Source organism: Gopherus flavomarginatus, chromosome 12 (genome assembly GCF_025201925.1).
Source record: "Gopherus flavomarginatus isolate rGopFla2 chromosome 12, rGopFla2.mat.asm, whole genome shotgun sequence".
Lineage (NCBI taxonomy): Eukaryota > Metazoa > Chordata > Testudines > Testudinidae > Gopherus > Gopherus flavomarginatus.
Window position 1 is genome coordinate 14343037 of NC_066628.1, and position 22998 is coordinate 14366034.

Below are 22998 nucleotides of genomic sequence, written 5' to 3' on the forward strand. Positions count from 1 at the left end.
TTTGCTGCTAGCAGTCGCAGATCAGCTACATGCCATTGTGGGCAGTCTCATCATACCATCCCCTCCATAAATTTAATGAGCTCAGTCTTGAAGCCAGTTAGGTTTTTTGCCCCCACTGCTCCTCTTGGAAGGCTGTTCCAGAACTTCACTCCTCTAATGGTTAGAAACCTTTACCTAACTGCAAGCTTAAACTTGTTGATAGCCAGTTTATATCCATTTATTCTTGTGTCCACATTGGCTTAACTTAAATAACTCCTCTGCCTCCCTTGTATTTATCCCTCTGATGTATTTATAGACAGAAATCCTATGTCCCTTTAGCCTTGGTTAGGCTAAAAAAGCCAAGCTCTCTTAGTTTTCTCTCATAAGGACCAGCACCCCATTATGAGAGTGCTATATAAACACAGAACAAAAAAGACAACTGTGACAAAGCGGGGTGCGGTGAGGGTCCTGTTTTTCAATGGTTTGCATGCAGACGGTTTGGGACTCAGTTTCCCTGTGTGTTACTGGTTTAACAAGGTGGTGGGAGAGAGAGTTTGTTGTTACAGAGGGCCAGTGAACAGCCTGGAGAATGGATACCCCAATGAGTGGGAATCTGATGACTGGGAGGCCCAGCTTGGGAGTCACAGCTGGTTCTGGCCAATGGGAGGACAATGGGATATGGAGAGAGGGTCCTGGTGACCTGTTCCAACCAGTGGGGAAACAAAGGATGGATGAGAGGAGAGGCTCAGAGGAGATGAGGCCCAGGCAGCCTGTTTACATGGGACAGAAGACAAAGGACAGAGGCAGGACTTCGGAGATGGTGATATCAGATGCCCAGCTGGAAGAAGGGGTTTTTCTGGGCTGGGAGAAGAGAGCAGCCAGAGTTAAGTATCAGAGGAGAAGCCATGTTAGTCTGTATCCACAAAAACAACGAGGAGCCAGAGCTAAGGTTCCAACTTTCTAATCGCACAGAACCTAACACCCTAGCCCTGCTGTGACATTCTATACCTTAGGGGAACATAATGTAACCCCCATATTCTTCATTTTCATATAATCATGATCGTACTTATAAAGCATGCCTTGTAAGGTATCAGGGGAAAGGTTATGCTCTGCTGAAAGTCATTTCTCTATCCATATGTGTGTGTATCATTAATGCGCATGAAGTTATGAGAATTGTGTTGTATGGTTGTCACTAAAACATGCTGTCAATTGGGGGAATCAACCAGATATTAGCTCCCCAGAGGAAACAGCAAGGAAAATAACCAACGCCCAGGTGGGGTGTCAAACAACCCATCAACAGCCATTGTCCAGCAAGGGAGCTACAATGCAATGACTCACCTGCATGAGGCCACACCAGGGGAATTGCTCAACCTTGCCTGGACAGGCTCAGTAATGCCCACCTGACTCTGAAGGGCGGGGAGAGGGTAGGGGGGCAAAGCTAAGAAGGAGGAAAGGTCATGATAAAAGGAGAAATGTTTGCCGTGCTCTTCCTCTCTCTTCCATCTAGACCTACAGACACCACCAGGCAACTGAATCACTGATCAAAGGAGACAGTCTGGCTGAAGAGCAACCAGCCAGCCTGTGGTGAGAAGCATCTAAGTTTGTAAGGGCACTGAAAGTATTAAGCTCAGCTTAATATGCGTTTTGCTTTTATTTCATTTGACCAAATCTGACTTGCTAGGTTTTGACTTATAATCACTTAAAATCCATCTTTATAGTTAATATATCTGTTTGTTTATTCTACTTGAAGCAGTGCATTTGGTTTGAAATCAGAGGCTCCCCTTGGGATAACAAGCCTCGTACATATCAATTTCTTTGTAAAATTGATGAACTCATATAACTTGCAGCATCCAGTGGGCATAACTGGACACTGCAAGACAGAGGTTCCTAGGGTTGTGTCTGGGACCAGAGATACTGGCTAGTGTCATTCAGTTGCAGAATCCAAGGAGCAGCTTACATGCCAGAGGCTGTGCATGAACAGCCCAGGAATGGGGGTTCCCACAGCAGAGCTGGGTAAGGCTGGCTTCCAGAGTCAAGGATTGGAGTGACCTAGCAGATCACCAGTACAGATAACACCAGAGGGGAATGTCACACCTGCCCCTTCCCTGGGGCCCGGCTCCCCAACTCATTACATTCCCCCTCCCTCGGTGGCTTGTTCTCCCCAACCCTCACTCACTTTCACTGGGCTGAGGCAGGGGCTTGGGGTGAGGGAGGGGGTGAGGGCTCTGGCTGGGAGTGCAGGCTCTGTGGTGGGGCTGAGGATGAAGAGTTTGAGGTGCAAGAGGGGGCTCCAGGCTGGGGGCTGGGGCTGAGGGATTCAGAATGTGGGAGGTGCTGCAGGTTTAGGAAGGAAGTTTGAGTGTTGGAGGAGGTAGGGGCTCTGGGCTAGGGGTCTGGGGTGGGGCCAGGGATGAGGGGCTTGGGGTGCAGGAGGGGGCTCCAGTTTGTGAGGGTCAGGGCTGGGGCAGAGGGTTGGGGAGCAAGAGAGGGTATAGTCTCTGGGCTAGGGGTGTGGGCTTTGGGATGGGGCCGGGGATGAGGGCTTTGGGGTGTAAGAGGGGCTCTGGGTTTGGTGGAGAGGCTCAGGGCTAAGGCAGGGGTTTGGGGCTCGGGGTTGGGGCACAGACTTACCTTGAGCGGCTCCCAGTCAGCAGCACAGCTGGGCTTAGGCACACTGCCTGCTTTTCCTGACACCACATTGCATGTGCCCTGGAAGCAGCCAGCAGGTTCGGCACTGGTAGGCAGAGGGTTGGGGGGACACAAGGCTCCATGTGCTGCTCTTTCCACAGGCCCTGCAGCCCCAGCTCCTACTGGTCAGTTCCCAGCCAGTGGAAGTGTGGAGCTGGTGCTTGGGGTGGGGGCAGGACGCAGAGCCCCATGGCCCCCCTGCCTGGAAGCCGGACCTGCTTGCTGCTTTTGGGGCACAGTGTGGCACCAGGACAGATAGAGACTAGCCTGCCTTAGCACCGCAGCATTGCCAACTGGACCTTTAACGACCGGTCAGCGGTGCTGACCAAAGCCACTAGGGTCCCTTTTTGACCAGATGTTTCAGTCAAAAACTGAACACCTGGTCACCCTAGCCAGAGCCCACCTGGAGGCTGGAGAGACCCAGAGGTACTGTGCTGAGGGATGGTAGGCCTGAGTTTCCTATGCTGTGATCAGAGATGAAGTAAACCCTCCTATTTTACGCTGGCTGAGAGTCACTCCAGTCTAGCGGTCGGGGTTGCATTATTCACGCTGAGCATGGAGGCCCTGGGGGTTCAGAGCAAGTGAACTCCCTGAGGAGCCCACGGCAAGAGACAGGAGTGCTGAGGGCTCAGAGAGATGCAGTTCTGGGAGGCAGAGGGGCCTACAGTTTAACCTGCGAGAGAGAGTGGATCTCCGAGAAGGGCTGTCACACTGAAGAGGGTTCCTCCCAGGGACTGTACGGAGCCGAGAGAGAGCACGAGTCCTGCGAGTCCATAACATCCCCTGTTACAAAGAGTTTACAATCTAAGCATAAGACAAGGGGTAAGAGATGGTTACAAGCAGACAACCGGGGGAGTATAAGAAAATAATTGAACTGGTCAGCATGGCAGGCTGCTGTCTAACCATTGTTATCTTTTTTTTAAGGCATTACAGCAAAGGAAATTCGTAAGGAGGGTTTTGAAAGAGGATAATGAGTTAGTTTTGTGGATGTTTATGAGGAGCTGCCAGCAAACACAAGTGGCAAAATGGGAGAAAGCAACACAGGTGCTTCTCTGAAAACAAGTAGGCAAGGAGGCTGGTATCATGGTCCAATCAGAGCTGGGTGCTGACATTTAGATATCAAATGAGAGATTATAGGTGGAGTGGGGATTGGCCTTGACAGGGAAGACAAGGGGATCCAATGGAGGGATGCAAAGTGAGGGATGTTTAACTGCTTGCAGGAGTGTAGCATAAATATCCACAGAAATTCCATCCATTTCCCCCTGTGCCTTGCACAGATTTCTTCAGATTTAGGGGGGCAATAGGCAGAAAAATTCATAGAGATTTTGCCAAATTACAGAATTAGGCATTGTACTATGTCTGCTGAGAGAAAGACAGATAGATGTATAACCTGGATGTATACATGTGTGGGACTTACCAAAAAATAAGTAACTTGTGTTCCAGTCACTTGGTGTCACCTGATCAAAGGGTGGGACAGAAAGAGATGCAGAAATGTGTCAGACCGGAAATTCATTTCCCATAGAATTATTAATTACGTCTCTCTCAGTTTTTGGAACATACTGATTGGTAGGAAGTTTTGAACCACTCTTTTTTTCTTTCTGAGACAGCTGGTTCAGGCTATAAAATGAAAGTGCTCACTAGATGACTAGTGTTGCTGGTTGAAACATGGACAGACTCTATAAGTGAAACTGCTGCTCTGAGAGAATTGCTTTCGGGCTAGGAAAGGATGTATGTTAGTATGTCCTCAGCTGCTTTCTTGTTTTGCATCTTCCTCTTTTATTTAACCTCTCACTCTTTTTTAGATAAATATATCTTGGGTTTTGTTTTTCAGTGTCCTTTTCTGCTCCCTTGAAGTTGATTCCCACTGATTTCTGTGAGCCTTGGATCATACCCTTTTGGTGGCATTGTGATTTTTTAAAAAAGAGAATGCATACCCACCTTTGTGGGTATTTTATGGGAAAATTTGGTCACACTAAGGGCTTGATCGTGAATGATTGAAAGTGATGGCAATTTTGCTTTTAACTTCAACGGCAGCAGGATTAGACTGTAGGACTTTACATGCATTGGTTGCTGTTAATACCATGTAACCCTCTGAGAAAGTGCCATCCAATAATATGCTAGGGGGTCCCACTTACAACTGTTCAAGGCTGAGGTGTGGATCAGGGACACTTTTCCAATGCCAACAATGATTCAATGAGATTCCTCATGTGAGCCAGAGTAGGATCAGGGTTTAAAGTAAGTCACATTGTCCAAAGGAAATTTTTGGTACTGTTTAGTTTCTTGAGTGAAACTAGAACCTGTTTGAGAAGGGAAGAGAAAAAAAAATCTTATTCTGTGGTTCTTTGAGTAACAGCTTTCACCTGAAACTGGAAACTGAACTGTGTTTCTCTTCACTGAGAACTGAATTTCTGTGCATTGCGGATGAATCTGTTTATAGTTTAAAGGATAATTCTGAATGGGCTCTGATCTACCCTGCTGTTTCTCAGGGCATTTCTAGAAAAATAAATTTAGTTGAGGAGCTGAGGGGTCTAATCACCATTTTTTCCAAAATAGCCAATTGAGTAAAAGCACTATAGCAGCGTGGAGATTCAATGACTTTAGTGGGAGAAAATTTAGGTCAACACTGAGCCCTTTTGAAAATCTCACCAAGTCTGCCTAAAAGTTTTATTTAAATGTCTTTAATATTCCTTGTTATAAATACTTTTGAACTTTAAAGTTAAGTAGTACCATTCACTACAATCTTGTCCACATTGGGGAAATGTATTAGAAGATTCAAACTGGTTTTAAAATCAGTTTGAAACTAGTTAGAACCCAAATGTGGACAAGGCTCAATCAGCCAGAATCATTCTTATAACCGGTTTACTTAAGCCTCCTGATAGCCAAATTATTTAAACTGGTTATAAATATGATTATGGCCAATAACAAACTTATCGACTCTGTAGCTCCAACTGATTTTGAAACTGGTTTGAATTTTTTGGGAAAAGATCTGCAGTGTGGACAAGACCTTAAAGTTAACAAAGATTTTGTGTCTTTTAGGCCAAGATTTTTAACAATGGCTAGTGATTTTGGATGCCTTATTATTTCACAGACCCTAAGTCCAGAGGGGACCATTGTGATCTTCTAGTCAGGGCTGGCTCTAGGCACCAGCAAACCAAGCACGTGCTTGGGGCGGCACATTTTCAGGGGCGGCATTCTCCCCGTCTTTTTTTTTTTTGCGCTTTGGGCAGCAAAAGGCTAGAGCCGACCCTGGCAGCAGCAGTGCGTCATGCATGGGGGGCACCCTGGGTCTGCTGCGGTTTCCGCCGCAGGGGAGCAGCACCTGCCTTGTAGCTGGGCCGGGCAGGCTCTAAGTGGGGGATACTTGGGCTGGAGGCCACCCTGAGGGGTACATGGAGCCGCCTGCAGGTGCTGTAGGGCGGCCACCCCCCAGCACCGCAGCCGGGGATGGGAGAAGCGGCCCGAGCTGCCCAGGGACTGTGGTAGGGTGGCCAGAAGCAGCACCAGGGCCATAGAGGGCAGGGCACTGCCAGGTGGGGCCTGCATCGCGCTCTCTGGGGCTCCACTCCCTCTGGGGCTACCCTGCCCCAGCTCCTCAGTCCCTTGCCAGGGCGGTCCTCCAGCTCTGCCCTCCCAGGTCCCAGCTGGTCCTGGAGGCAGGAGCCCTGGCTGGAGGGACCCTGGGCTGAGGTGTGACCCAAAAGCCCCGGTGCTCACCCCTACCCTGCCAGCACCGGACTGGCTGGAGGTGATGAGTGAGTGGGCGGAGTCAGCACTGGTGAGGGGGAGACCAGGGCTGGGGTGGCAGGGGGTGCGGATGGGGTGGGGGAAAGAGAGAGCCCAGGGCTGGGGTGGTAGGGGGAGGGCACTGGTGGGGGGGGGGAGTGAGAGCCCACAGCTGGGGTGGGGGGCAGCCAAAATTTTTTTTGCTTTGGGGGGCAAAAAACCTAGAGCCGACTCTGCTTCTAGTCTGACTCCTGCCAAGTGCAAGACATAGAATTTCATCTTGTAATTCCTGCATCAAGCCCCTGTCTTGTGGTTTAGCTACAGGGTAAAGAGCAATTTCAGTGTGCCCCAGTTGAGGTGTCTTAAAGAGGCTTCATTTTTCAGAAAAGGCTGGACTCCTGTTATCTGAAAACCAGCCCTCTTTCAAGTGTCCCAAGCTGGTCACACAACATTACTTCTGCAACTCTTGCCCATTATGTGCATTACATTGTAGCTCCTCTCCTCAGGTTGCTACACTGTCCCTAGGACTCGGGTATGGCACATCATGAGTGGGACTGACACACACTCTTCCAGAGATTAATTATATATTTGAACTCCTCTACCTAGGCTGTTGACAGCTCCTTGTGTGGCGAATCCAAGAGGTCTCACCCAGGCCTCTCACCTTCATTGTGCTAGGCACTGTGCAAAGATGTTTTAAATGACAGCCCATTCCCCACAGATCTTATAATGTGGGGGTAACCATGGTGGTGTAAGCAGCAGGACGGGGTACCTGCCCCAACATGATTTTGTCCAAGCTCCTAGGAATATAATCCTCCCTGCCCCAAGCTTCCACTGCTATGGATACCATTCTATTTTTAGCATGCTAGCTCAATAAGAGGGAGCACAGGTCTATCTACTCAAGCTGCAAATGACATATCCTGCTCCAGTGTAGACATACCTTAAAATGATCATCTTTGTATACTGGTAATGTTAGGGGCTGGTTTGCTCTTATGTATTATCTGGCAATATTCAAGGCTGGTTTGCTGCACACCCTTGTATGGATTTTAGCTCTGCCGTGGGTTGATTGGTGTCATTTCAGGGATGCCACCTGCCATTTGGGTTTCAGAGAATGAATTTGCTTCCCTGACTGTATCATTCATTAACTACACCTCACTTCTCTTTGTCCATATGTCCCCAGCGCTTTCCAGGCTGTTTCTCCTTGTGGCTGTACTATGGTCTGAGAGTTTCTCTAGATTTCCCGACCCTTGCCTTGATGATCCCAACTACGATGAGCTGGTGAAGATTGCAGAAAACGGGCTTGGAAAGGCAGCTCATCCAGTGGAGGTGGTCATTGTAGGGGCAGGCATAAGTGGACTCACTGCTGCCAAACTGCTCAGAGATGCCGGTCACATGGTAATTCTATGCCCAGAGAGGTGTCAGAGCAAGGCAGGGAGTTGGTGCTGCCTTGAGTATTTTTTATTATTTCTTTTCTGAAGAATAAAGGTTATTAGGCTAAAGAATGGTTAAAATGAAACAAGGGGAATTCACACAAAAGAAAGAAAGAAAGAAAGAAAGAAAGAAAGAAAGAAAGAAAGAAAGAAAGAAAGAAAGAAAGAAAGAAAGATAAAAAAGCCTCATTGATAAAGGAAGAGATTTTTCAAAGGCAATAATGGGACTTTAGTTGCTCAACTCCCATTGTATTTCATTAGGATTTAGGCTCCCTCTTCCCATTTCTGTCTTGGAACATTTTCCCGAATTTAAAGCTGGAGGAGTTACAGTAACTATCATAAGAAATAGAAAGGGGGACAAATACTCCAAAGCTGCATTTTCAAAATAACCCCATCCATTAGAAAGTGGCAAGTCACAGGAATATACTTTCAAGTTTCAATATCTGTACAGGGCATATATTCTCTCACAGAAATCTAAGCATGTGAAAATTGATATGTTATTGGTAGCCTTCAGTCTGCCTTCTTTTTATGTTCTTTTCATGCTAGAAATAACAAGGGTGAATTTCAGCCTGGAGGAGACACATCTTTAAATGATTTTCATCCCTGTTTACAGCAGGAGTGGCACCAGGGTTTTTGGCACCCTAGGCGCAGGCTCGGCTCTAGCCATTTTGCCACCCCAAGCACACAGCGGCATGCCGCAGGGGGGAGGGGGGGCTCTGCCGCTCGCTGGACCCGCGGCTCCGATGGACCTGCCACAGGCGTGCCTGCGGATGCTCCACCAGAGCCACGGGACCAGCGGACCCTCCACAGGCATACCTGCAGGAGGTCCACCGAAGCCACCTGTCGCCCTCCAGCGCTCCCGGTCAGAGCTGGCCCTGCCTAGGCGGGGGTCCTTACCAGGCTCCCGGTCGGCGGCAATTCTGCTGCGGGGGGATCCTTCTGCACTCCCGGTCTTCGGGGCACTTCAGCGGCGGGTCCTGGAGCGAGTGAAGGACCGGCCGCAGAATTGCCGCCGAAGACCCGGAGCGCAGAAGGACTCCCCACCGCCGAATTGCCGCCGAGGGTGGCAAAATGCCCCCCCCCCAAATCCTAGTGCCCTAGGTGACCGCCTAGGTCCCCTAAATGGAAGCACTGGCCCTGGTTTACAGAGGAGTCAGTGCAAGACTTATGAACTATTTAACTCCCACATAAATCCATTTATCTTTAAGGCTGGGATGTGCATAGAAGCCTAAGGAGTTGAAAATCCCAGTCTAAATTATTTGTGAATTCTGAGGACCCTGATGATTTGGAAAACTTACAGGCAAAATGTACAAACTTGGGTGCTTAAAGTTAAGCATCTACAGGAAGGTTTTCAAAAGCACGAAAGTTAAATGCAGCTTGAGAAAATCTTCCCTCAAAATCCTTATGCCGACATATAAGGCTCAGACCTTGCCTACACTACAAATTCTTTGCCAGGATAGCTCTTCCAGCATAGCCACCTAGATTAGATGCAGCTTATGCTGACAGACCGAGTTTTTTCCGTCAGTATGGTAACTCCACCTCCCCAAATGGCGTTAGTTGTGTCAACAGAAGCACTCTTGTGTTGTCCTAGCAATGTTTACACTGGGGTTTTTGCCAGGATATTTACATTGCCTGGGGTGTGTGTTTTTTCATACCCCTGACAAACACAGCTAGGCCGACAAACCCTGGTAGTGTAGACTTGCCTCTCAGATTTTCAGATGCACTCAGAGTTGACATCACTCTCCCCCCATTGACTGCAGTGGGTGCAGTTCAACTAAGACAGAGCACTTTTGAAAATCCCACCTTAAATGAGTGCAATTTTCAGAAGTACAATGTACATAATGTTAGGAACTGGTGAGCGCAGAGCCATCAGGACACTTATTTAGGTGCCTGAATGTAGATTCAGTTGCCTAATTTTAGTCGCCAAGGTTTGAAAAGTTTTGTCCTTTGTGCCTAAAATTGTGCAGGTGCCACATAAGTGAGTGGAAATGATGTTCCATGCTTGTTCCTAGGTTACAGTTCTGGAAGCCAGTGGTCATGTGGGAGGACGAATCAGGACCTATCAAGATGAGACACAAGATTGGTACATGGAGTTGGGAGCCATGCGTTTGCCAAGCACCCACAGGTAATACAGTTTCTACTCCTCAGCCATGTAAGTTGTTTGGTAAAGGAACAACCCAGGTTTGCAGAATTCTGCTATGGTTAGGGAGGAGATCAAGCATCCTAAAAGAACTTGCTGCTATATATAATATTTCTGGCCATGACTAGTCTCAATGACCTGTGTGGAATTATGGCCAATAGTAAAAAATAAATTGAGTAATAAGTGTTTTCAGGATCGTACATGGTCGAACTTCTATGAAACCAATGGAAACATTCCAATTTAAATTAACAGCAGTTGTATCAGGCCCTGAGTCAAAAGAAAGCCAGACAATAGATATGGGCTCTTCATTAGCCAAAGTGGTTTGAAATGAGTTGTGTTGTTTCATAAAACACTGCACCCAGTTGTTTTGTGAGGAAATATAAGAATAGAATAGCACAGAAGAGAATCTTTTTCAGGACAATTATATGGAACAAAAGCTTATTAAAACAAACAAACAAACACAAAAAGCTGTATCATAAATATACCCTAACTACAAAGGAAACTATCATAAACTGAGACTACAATTTAGAAGCGGAGCAATCAGATGAGATTATTATATACAACTTCTGTGGTTACCAGTTAATATGTCAAGCCCTCAGCTACTATATAGCTGGTAGCCCCCTTGCAGTCAATGGAACTACATCAGTTTACACCAAGATCAGGATCAGGCTCAGGATCAAGATCTATCTATCTACCTATCATATTCCTACAGCATTAATAACATTAGCTGGAATCAGGAAAGTTCAATAAGGGAATGACATAAATAACATACTTACAATTGTATTATTTGTATAGCCAGTAGAGCATATAATTTATTTTCTTATTTTTGACTCTCTCTTTTCCCCTTTTCTCTCCCCTTTCTTTCTTTTGCAGAATTGTTCGTGAATTTATTACGCAATTCAACCTTTATCTGAACAAGTTCTCTGAGATGGATGACAAGGCCTGGTATTTGGTTAATGGTGTCAGGACAACAGCTGGGAAGGTCAAACAGAACCCTGATATCTTGAATTATACCGTGGCTCCACCAGAGAAAGGTAAATCTGCTAAGGAACTTTATGTAGGAATTCTGCAGAAGGTTTGTTTATTGGGTGATTGTATAAAGGAAGGTAAATTACCAGGCCTGATTCTGAAAAATGCCCCTAACTTCTACTGCAGCACAGGAGGACTCTTCTTCTGTAGTATGTGCTGGTCTCCCCCTCTCTTTTCCCAGCACATCCCTTCTCAATACCATTCCAATCCACAATATATCCCGAGTCAGGGGAATCTTAGACTGCTGCCTGCATGGAGCTATAATACTCCTTGTAGGGGATTTACCATGTGATCTGGCCCTGGTTTTCCTTTCACGTTTATTCATTTGATCCTCCTGGACCTGCGGGTATTTGGCACCTCTGAAAAGAAACACCTGTTTTTGTTTCCTAAATAGTGAATTTGGGATCAAATCCTGCTGTTTAACTACAGCAGGGCTGGAGATTATGCCATGCAGCTCAGTTCCATTCAGTGAGGTCTTGTGGATACACACAGGAATTAGGGTCTAGTAGATAGGGCACTGCAGTAGGACTCAAGAGATGTGAGTTCAGTTACTGCCATAGCTATGTGCTCTATAAAATGGAGCTGATTCTTCCCTACCCCAAAGGAGTATGTTGGGAATAAAATCCATCGGTGATTATGAAGCCTGCAGATATCATGCAAGTACCTACCTAGATAGATAGGAGACCAGAATTTGGTCCAATGTTTTTGTGAACATATTTCTCTTTCTATCTATGAATGTTTCCATGCATGGTTCCAACACAGGCCTTAGAGCAGTTCCGGATTCAGGATTGTGGAGCGTTGTGGGATCAGTATGACTCCTTTTCCACCAAGGTAATGGATATGGGCCTTCGAGTACCTTTAAATCCAAATGATTATCAAAAGTCTGAAATGTTCTGAGAGAGGTGTATAATGCACTTGTTTATCCTGATAAAACCTAATGATGTCAGTTTTCATGTCAAGGTTGTCCTTTATTCAAAGCATCAATAAAGGAATGAGGGAAAACAGCACATTATGAAGCTCTGCACAGTCTATTGGGATTGGCTTCTCCTTTTGGCAGCCTCAGTGGGCAGGGTTTTGTTTGTGGCCAAGATTATGGGAAAGAAAGGATTTAGTGCCAGAAATTTCATACTTCCTTCAATTATTATTTCAATATTGTTATGCTGGAAGGTGTTAATGATGGTGATCAAACATATCTTTAGTCTGTAGGTTAGCCACAGACACGGTTAAAGTCGATGGGGATGCTAAACACATTTTCATTCATGTTAAATGGAAGAAGCAATTAAGCTCCTTTCTGGAGTAAGATAGCTAGAGAAGTGGAAGCCACTGCCCAAGGCAGTATCAGGCTGCATGGGTAGGCCAATCATAAGCTAAGATGTGGGGGTTGAGGGTTTCCCTAGGATTGATTGCAGAGGATAGGCGCTTGATTGTTTGCAGCTGTGTCTGTGTGTGAGAGGGGGAGAAAGCCAGGAGAAAGAGAGAGTAGCAGTGGTTAACATGGCCCTTTGAGGAAAACAAAGGATAGAGCTTCTTTTGATCACAGTATTTTCTGGAAAGGCAGACTTGGATTGCTGAGCAGGGACATTGCCTTCTGTTGACTTTTTCTGTTCGGGGAAACAGGACTTTATATCCATTCTTTTAAAATAGACAGGATTGCACAAAGAAAGACCTGACTGACATCCTCAATCTCTCCTTCAAACAGAAATAACCAGGCAAGGCCTTAGAAATTGACAACATAAAACTTGAAAATAACCCTTTATCTTCTCCTTCCTCATGAAAGTCAAATCTTTCCCCAATGCTTCCTCCAACCCTCTTATTTCCAGCATAAATTCACTTCTTGTGGCTAAAGAGAGAACAACTTTCCTCCTTTTCCTCCCCTCCTAGGAGTTCTTGATTAAAAAAAGGAATTTAAGCCATGGGGCTGTACAGATGGTCGGAGACTTGATGAATGAGGATGCTGGATTTCACATGTCATTTCTTAACTCGCTCATGGAGTTTAATATCTTCTTTCACGAAGACGAGTGAGAAAAGAATGTATTTAAATTGAAAAGTCTTTGGGGCACGACTACATCTTTTCATTCTACATGTGTGTACCTTACCTAGGACAATGAGGCCCTTGATTGTTGCCCTCCAGGGGTACGTCTACATTGCCAGTGGGCTGCCCATGGCAGTGAGACTCCTAGGCCAGGTTGAGAGACTTAGGCTAGTGGGGATTTTATTAGCACTATAGAAATAGCTGTGTAGACAGCGCTCTGAAGTTGCAGTTTGGGCTGGAGATCGGGCTCTGTAGCCTCAGGAGACCGGTGGGCTTGAGAACCTGAGTTCCAGCCCAAGCCATAACTTGAAAGCACTGTCTACCCAGCTATTTCTACAGTGCTACTGAGTCTCTTGACGGAACTGGGAGTCTTGCTGCCACCGGCATTGTAGATGTACCCTTTGTGGGATTACAATGTGAGTAAATAAATAAATAAATAACATCCTTCTTCTTGCAGTTGATAGGGGAAGAGGTAGACACTCCAGCTTACCAATGGGAAACACCCCTTGTGGTAGTTTGAATCTACATGTGGAATGATGACGCTGAATTCTTTATTCCCCTGAGTGATGAGAAGTGCATTGATGTGGTGCTGGAGGACCTGGCAGAAATCCACAAGATATCTAAGGACCATCTCCGGTCTGTCTGTGATAAACACGTGATACAGAGATGGAATCTGGACAAACATTCCATGGGAACATTTGTCTCGTTCACCCCATACCAGTTTGCTGACTATTCTAGGCCTTTGTTTCAGAATGAAGGGAGGGTCCGCTTTGCAGGAGAACACACAGCCCAGCCTCACGGCTGGATCGACACCGCTATGAAATCTGCTGTGAGAACAGCAAGGAACATCCACGGGGATAGCTATCCTTCATGAGGGAAACATCAGCTGCTGAAGGAGCAAGAACAACAAAAGCAGGAGCAAGAAAGGATTGACTGGGGTCAAAAAGTTGAACTTTAATTGTGTTATGGGTGTTTAAGGAAGGCACAATTGCACCGGACACTGAGGAGGGAATTAGAAACTGCACTGCTAATCTCCTTCGTGGGGACAGATCCTCAATTGGTGTAAACTGGTGTATTTCCTTGAAATCAATAGAGCTAAACCACTCAACACCAGTAGAGGATCTGGCCCCAAATCCAGGGGATGTAAACTGAGATTGTTCTGTCTCCTTTGAAATATTAATTAAAACTACTACAGTATAGGAACCTCCATAGAATTCATTTGTTTCATTAATCATAATCATTAATGATCAAATACAAAGCACTAACCTGTTCTTTATAATTAGAAAAAATATTGTTCTGTAGCATCCTATCAATAAAGGAATAGATGGAAATAATCCAATATTGCTTTTATTTTGTTCATTAGTTGTAAACTATGATATTTTGCAATAGTGATGCTGTGGAATAGGTAAGGCGGAGAGAACAGCTTATTCTTAAACCAATTCTAGTCAGTTGCACTTTTTGAAACATGTTTCTAACAGTGCAAATAAACAAAACCAGGCATGCGCCGATGGCCTTAAATCCTAGGCCCTGACTAGACTAGAATTGTTGGTCACGTCATCACTTAGGTCGATTGAGATGTGTGGCAAACTCTCATGATGCTGAATGCAAATATAGATACTCCCCAGATGGATGTATGTTGGTCATGGTTCAATTTAGGGCTCAGGAACCAGATCGGGAAACAATGTTTGTGTCACTGAACAAACAAGGACACAAATTTTAGTGTAGACAGGGCCCTCTGGGTGATTTCTTTTTAAAGAAAATGTGAATTAAACATTTTCAAATGTTGATGAGGTACATGAGTGTGAAATAAGCCGTTTCTCTGCCACTGCAGGATTTGTTTTGAGAATGGCTTCATCCTGAAACTGGGCATTTAATTTGGCCATTCATCCTCTCGTGGAATAGTATTTCACTCTGTGCCTGATACTACCACACTTCCTTATCTTACGTAATATCTAAGTCCTGGTCTGCTCTAGAAAATTAGGTCATCATAACTAAGTTACTTCTGGGAAAGAGAGGCTACCACCATCTCTGCCCATCCTGACTAATAGTCATTGACAGAACCAATCCTCTATTATTTATCTAGTTCTTTTTTGAACCCTGTTATAATCTTGGCCTTCACAAAATTTATTGGACAATGGGATCTTCTGATAATGTGCTTTCTCAAAAATTGTTCTAAAAAATCTCAAATTCTTAAAGAATTTAGAACTATCAGGAGATAACACAGCAAGATATTCCCAATCCCTGAGGGATCAGTTCTGGAGCTTTAACACAGATATTAGAAACACACATTTGATACTTTGTTCACTATCTTTAGGAGAAAGAAATAAAACCTCCTTTCTTTCTTTGACCCACTCTGGGTTACGGCCATTGTCTGCTCTAGTCTAGTGAATTGTTTTTCACTCCACTAAAAACGTATTTACTTAACCTTAAGATACACAATTAAGATTTTTTTCTTCTTTTATTAAGAAGGAAGAATTTATTTTTCTAATTATTTTAGCATTCATGTTTACTGATCACAGTAATGTACGTGACTCACTAACATTTAACTCAATAATTACTATTATCATCAGACTTGAAACTGAATTTATTTTCATAGAAATTTTAAGCTATTTTATAGATATAACTAAATGTACAATATGAAAATAAGTAACCTTCATCTGCCTAGTGTGTGTTTAACTAATTTGTTTTTAAACTGGCATTGCTAAGGTTTGTATAAGCTAAATTTACATTCTAGAAGGATACTATTAGTTGAGTGTATCATTTCAAATAATGAATGGCAAAGCACAATATAGTAATACAAGTACTAATGAGAATTACTCCGGGCAGGCTGGGCATTTTAGAACTCACTGCTCAAAGAATTAAATTTAAGCATAAGAGAGAAATAAAATGATGAAATGCACAGACCAGTCGAAAAACTAAAACAACAGCACTGTGATCCTCACCAAACTTTGAAAGAATAAAATTACAGACTATATGTGCCTTGTGCATTGCGACACGAAGTGCCAAGACACAACAACAAAAATAATAATACAAGTGTGTGAGAGGGAGATTGTGTGTGTGTTGAGAGGACTGTGTGAAGGAGACTGTACCAGTGTGTTGGGGAGAGTGTGTGTGTGAGTGTTTGGGGGAGTGTGTGAGAGCGTGCATATGTATGAGAGAGTGTGTGACTGTGTGTCTGTTGGGGGGTGACATAGACTGTGTGTGCGTGTGCATGCGTGAAAGAGTGTGTTGGGGAAATGTGTGAGAGCATAAATGTGTGAGATATTGTGTGTATGTGAGAAACAGTGTGGAGTGGGGCTTGAAGGAGTGTGTGAGAGAATGCTTGTGGGTTGGGGGCATGTCTGTGAGAAAGTATGTGTGTGAGAGAGTATGTATGTGAGAGACCATGTGTCTATGTGTGTGTTGAGAGGAGCATATGACAGTGTGTGCGTGTGTGTATGAGGTCACACCACGAGTGTCTGTGTATAGCTGCATCCTGGTCCCTCAGACGCTGACCATAGCCGTCTGCTAGCAGCACATGAGTTACACTCTGGTGTCCACCAGCCTTGGCTACAACCAGCAAGTCAACTCCAACACACTCCCAGTGCCAAATTTTCCCCAAACCGTATGACCTGTAATGTCCAGCCCTCTCCCGGATAGTTCAGAGAAATAATCAGGTTTGTTTGTTGCTTTGAAGATGTAAGCAGAGTCAGGATGAACTCTGCCCTGACATCTGGTGGTGAATTATGGGGAATGTGGAAAGGAATTTTAGGTATTTGCATTGGCACATCCACCCCACCTAGCATAGCCCATGGCAGCCTGGGATGGTTATTTTGATAGCTCTGGGATCCCCAATTTCTTTGTTAATGGGGCAGGAGGAATAAAGTGTTGTCACCCTGATAATGTGAATGAGGAACTATGAGACTGCTTTATGACAGAGATGTCTCAATATCAATTAAGTAGCACTTGCTAGACAAGGGACATGGGTGCCAAAACCCATTGAAATGAGAGAGGTTGGGGACTGGTGTGTGTACCTGATGGAATGGGTCCCCTTTTGAGGGCCTGGAACACCAATTGCACATCCTCCTCTCTCCACTGTTGAAGAGTAGAGCTAATTTTGATTCCATTAGGAGTCCATCTAGAGGCTGCTGAGCTGAATTCACCTTGAGCCAATGGTGCACCAGCACCAGGGCTCCCCTTCTACTAGCTGAAATCACTAAAAGAGCTAAGCTTACTGAACTGAGATGACTGAGTGCTGTGTTAACTAGTGGGGGAGCTGAAGATCTATCGCTAAGCAGCTGGCAGAGCGGAGCAGTTTGCAGCATGTTGGAGCAGCTCATGGAAAAGTGAGCGAAGGGGAGCGGTTTGCAGGGACGGCTGGAGGAGCGGCACAGCTGGTGTAGTGGAGCTGGTCGTGGTGAAGGCTGCAGCAGAACTCCACGGAGAGGCAGAGCAGTTGGTGCCCCTTAACACCTGTGTGTGCACCCCCGAATTCAACGCAGGCTGGGGGGGTAAAACTCTGCAGATAAACTTTTGAACTCTGGGGTGGCACTGACCAGAGACTTTCGGGTTGTTGGACTTTGTGGTGGTGGGACTTAAGACCCTAAGGGGGAAAGGACATTGCCAAACGTACTTGGAGGTGGGTTTTTGCTTATGGTTTGTGTTATAATCCTGTTTGTGGTGTTTCTCCAATGTGATGCTGCATTGTTTCCCTCCTTTATTAAAAGGATTTTGCTACACTCAGACTCAGTGCTTGTGAGTGGGAAAGTATTGCCTCCTAGAGGTGCCCAGGGGGTGGTATGTAATTGTCCGAGGTCACTGAGTGGGGGCTTGAGCCAGTTTTGCATTGTGTTATTGAAACGGAACCCCTGGATACTGAACCCGGCCCTTATTGCTGCCAACTGAGAGGGGCAGAAGGGTTACATTTTTGGGGGCTTGTCCGGGATCCCTGGGTCAGTACCCCTCGTAAGCGCCTATTGAGTGTTCCACTGTATTGGGAAACAATTGTGTTTATATATTGAGGAAATTACTGTTTGTATAATGGCTAATATGTCGGGTTTGTTGGGCCCCAGTCCTGCAGCCTCTAGCTCAGGGGTGGCAGGCACAGCCAATGATTGGCAAAAGCACTGGGGCATATATTGGAAAAGATTATGTTGGCCTATGCTACGTCAAACTCTTGTCGTAAGTTAAGGTTATTTGCTGGGGAAGAGGAGTTTGAACCCTGGTTGGAGCATACCACTGAAATGCTGCCGGAGTGGGCCGTACCCGATGTAAAAAAGCGAAGATGTCTAATAGAGAGCCTTAGTGACCCAGCATTACATGTAATTCGTACCCTGAAGCTCATTGACCCTGGAGTCAGTGTGAAGAACTGCCTAGAGGCCCTTGATAATACCTTTGGGAGCGTAGAGGGCCTGAAGACAGTTACTGTAAATTCATTAATTCCCGACAGCAAAGGAGTGAGAAAATTTCAGCCTATATACAGAGGCTGGAGAGACTGCTTCAGAGAGCTGTTATGAGGGGAGCAGTGACTGCTGAGCAGATGGATCAGACCAGACTGGCTCAAGTTGTAAGAGGGACTCAGTATCAGAACGCAATTCAACTTCATCTCCGACTAAGAGAACGACAGGAACATCCCCCAAGTTACTCGCAGCTGATAAAGGAAGTCAGGGAAGAGGAAGAAAGGCAGGTGGCCAGCGAGTGTTGGGAAGCCCAAACATTGGAACCAGGCAACACAATGCCATTGCAAATGGCCAGTGTACTGATGGTGAGCACCACAGAGGAACTTGCCCAACAAATATAGGTCCTGACAGAATGGATAGCTGAGCTGCAAAGCACCATTGACCAAGCTAAGATTTCCAGGAATAAGGAGCCTCAGACTGTGATGATGGAGAAGTCAGTATCTAGAGCCACTGTCCCATCCCGGCGAAGGGGGAAAGGACAATTCTTTTGCTACCGGTGTGGTCAGGATGGGCACAGTGCTGCTAACTGCCATAAGGAAGAGAATCCCTCCCTAGTGTATGAAAAGCTGAGGATCAGTTGGGAGAGATCCAGTAGCTGCCAGAAGATCTGGAGACGGAGACCACCTAGGCCTACAGGATTTCAAGATTCTCCCAGAAGAGACCGTCCAGCTGGGATCCCTGCAGGATTGAAGGGATGGAGTGTAAAGCCGTGCTTGACACTGGAAATCAAGTGACTATTATATTTCAGTCATTCTACCAACAGATGATTAGGCACCTGCCTACACAGCCACTGACTGGCATTGGTCTGTGTGGCCTCAGCATGGATGAATACCCCTATCAAGGGTATGTCATAGTACACCTGGAATTCCCAGAGGAGGTTGCTGGGGTAAGGGAAGAGGTAGGCACAGCAACCTTAATATGCCCTGACCCTAAAGGGACCTCTGATGTGTCTGTGCTGATAGGGACCAACTCCAGTCTCTTCAAGGGGCTCGCGGATTACTGCAGACAACGGGCTGGGGACCAGTACCTGAGTACCCTGATGATCCATACACTTTGTGCTGAAGCCTATAGGAAGATTGAGAGTGCCAAGACGGAGACATCTGAGCTACTGATTGGGGCACTGAAGTACATGGGCACAGCCCCCTTAGTAGTGCCTGCAAGGACGGAGCAAGAAGTGTTTGTCATGAGTACCAGGCTGAAAGGCAGTAAAGGGGCATTAGCAATGATAGAGCAGCCGGTTGAAGGAGAGCTCCCGGAAGGAGTGCTGGTCCCCAGTGGAGTCATAACCCTACCTGCTGAAGCTCAGGAAAAGGTGACTATACTGATTGCTAATGAAACAAGTCAAGATGTTGTTGTGAAGCAAGGACAAAAGATAGCAGACCTCTTCGAGCCTGAATCAATTGTAAAACCCCAGTGTGAGACTCAAGTTCCAACAATAGACCCAGCAAAGTTTGACTTTGGAGATTCACCATTGTCCGAGGAGTGGAAAGATCACCTGAGGAGGAAATTTTGTGAAAGAGCCAAGGTGTTCTCATTGCATGAGTGGGATGTGGGATGTGCAAAAGGAATAGAGCACAATATCAGACTACATGACTCTCGACCTTTCAGAGAGAGATCTAGGAGGCTTGCTCTCTCCGAGATGGAAGATGTGCGACAACATCTTCAAGAGTTGGCTGCAAATGGCATTATTACAGAGTCCCGCAGCTCATACGCCTCACTCATTGTGGTGGTCCATAAAAAGAATGGGAAAATCCAGATGTGTATTGACTACTGCACCCTAAACTGCCATACTGTGGTTGACCAGTTTACAATGCCTCCAGTCTAAGATGCCTTAGACTGTTTGCTGAGAAGCCAGTGGTTCTCTGTGTTGGATCTTCGGAGTGGATGCTACCAGATCCCTCTGGGTGAAGAAGATAAGGAGAAGACAGCCTTCATCTGCCCATTAGGGTTTTATCAGTTCGAACGCATGCCCCAAGGGATTTCTGGAGCACCTGCCACATTTCAACGTCTTATGGAGAAAGTTGTGGGAGACATGAATTTACTGCAAGTGTTAGTTTATTTGGATGACCTGACTGTGTTTGGAAGAACTTTGGAGGAGCATGAAGAAAGACTTCTTAAAGTGCTTGATAGGTTGGAGGATTATGGTTTGAAGCTTTCAATTGACAAATGCCGGTTCTGCAGGACCTCGGTGAAGTATGTGGGTCACATCGTGTCCCAAGAGGGTGTGAGTACTGATCCCAATAGAAAAGAAGCACTCACTACATGGCCATGTCCAAGCAACTACAGAGAACTCAAGACCTTCCTTGGGTTTAGTGGCTACTACCGCAGATTTGTGAAAAACTATGCTACAATTGTAAAACCCCTCAATGATCTTACCAGGGGATATCAGTCCAGCAAGAACAAATCTAAGACCAAGAATAAGGGGTCTTCCATGCAGAGACACAATGGCCCCTTCGAACCCTTTGGGCCATGGTGGGATGAGAGATGTGAAAGGGCTTTTCAAGAAATCATTACTTGCCTAACTCATGCCCCAGTCCTAGTCTTTGCTGACCCAAGCAAGCCATTTATCCTGCATACTGATGCCAGTTTGGAGGGTCTGGGAGCAGTACTGTACCAGGAGGTAGAAGGCAAGCGTAAACCTGTAGCCTTTGCCAGCCGAGTACTGTCTGATAGTGAAACCCGCTATCCCACCCACAAGCTGGAGTTCTTGGCCTTAAAATGGGCTATCACTGAGAAATTTCGAGACTACTTGTACGGTGCTCGGTTCCAGGTGTGGACAGACAACAACCCACTGACTTATGTGTTAACAAGTGCTAAACTGGATGCTACAGGGCAAAAATGGGTGGCCGCTTTGGCTAACTATAACTTCAGCATTCAATACCGATCAGGGAGAAGCAATGTAGATGCAGATGCATTGTCCAGGTGTCCACAGGCACCTGGATTGGCTGTGATTCCCACGGATGGAGTGAGACCTATTTGCAGTGTGAGTCTCCGAGAGCCGGAGGCCCATGAGAGCCTTCATGGATATGTGGCTGAAGCTTTGGGCCTGCCCCCTGAATGCGTGCCTTCTGCTTCAGTGAACTATATTGCTTTGGACCAATCTCCCTTGCCCATGCTCAATGCGGCTGACTGGCAGGAAGCCTAGCTGCAAGATATAGATATTTGTGATACACTACTTGCCAAAAGGGAGGGGCGAGGCCCAGCTGCGGTTGTCCCACCTAACGAGGGAGGGGTGAGGCCCAGCTGCGGTTTGTCCCAGAGGGCAAATTACTATTGAGAGAATGGACCAAACTAAAACTGATTCAGGGAGTGCTACACTGCATGACCACAGACCTTCTACAAAAGCAACGGAATCAACTAGTGCTGCTGAAAGAGTACAGAGCCCTGGCCATGAGGGCCCTGCATGATGACTTTAGACATTTAGGGAAGAAGAGGACCCTGGAACTTATTTGCAGTAGGTTCTATTGGCCCCGGATGGCTGAAGATGTTTGCAGGAAATGTGAGACCTGCACACGATGCGTTCAAAGGAAAACTCTACCCATGAGGGCTGCATATCTGAAGAACATCACAGCAACAAACCTCTGGAGCTGGTTTACATTGATTTTTTGTCTTTAGAAATAGACAAGAGGAATATTGGGAACATTCTAGTAGTGACCGACCATTACATGCGATATGCACTGGCATATCCCACATGTGATCAGAGAGCACCACTGTCACTCGAGTACTGTGGGAAAAATATTTCTCAGTTTATAGATTCCCAGCCCGGATACACTCGGATCAGGGATGAGACTTTGAGAGTCACCTTCTGAAGGAGGTGATGAGGATAGCAGGAATTAAAAAGTCGAGGACAACGCCTTATCACCCGCAAGGTGACCCTCAACCAGAGAGGTTCAACCGAACACTATTAGATATGTTAGGGACCTTGCGGCCAGAGCAGAAGGCAACCTGGAGCCAACATGTCACGTTTCTGGTGCATGCCTACAACGTCACAAAGAACGATGCTACGGGAGTCACTCCATATCTCTTGATGTTTGGGCGAGAACCAAGATTACCCATAGACCTGTGCTTTGGTATATCAGAGGATGGCGATAGCTATGAAACCCATAAGCAATATGTATCCCAACTATGAGAAAAGCTGCAGGATGCTTATCACTTAGCTACAGCTGCAGCTTGGAAGAACGCAGATTGCAACAAACATTGATATGATGCTAGGGTACGTCTGCAAGAGCTCCAGCCAGGGGAAAGAGTCCTGCTGCAAAATTTGGGTATCGCTGACAAACACAAGATAGCTGACAGATGGAAGACAATACCTTACTTGGTGATGGAAAAGCTAGGAGACCTGCCGGTCTACAAGATCAAACCTGAAGAGGGTCCAGGGCAGACAAAGACCGTGCATAAAAACCCTTTGCTCCCTGTGGGGGAATTGGTGGGCATCCCTTATGAGATGGGCCACAACAGGGCAACTGGGCAGAATGAAGGTTCTGTACCAAAACCGCCTTTCAACATGGACAGCCGGCCTCCTGCAGCTAACCTACCCCTACT

At 46.0% G+C, this 22998-nt stretch overlaps 1 pseudogene; it reads left to right on the forward strand.

Moving 5' to 3' along the window:
* Positions 1–14637, forward strand: part of LOC127033161 (L-amino-acid oxidase-like) — a 59701-nt pseudogene extending 45064 nt beyond the window's left edge.
* The last annotated feature ends 8361 nt before the right edge of the window (positions 14638–22998 follow it).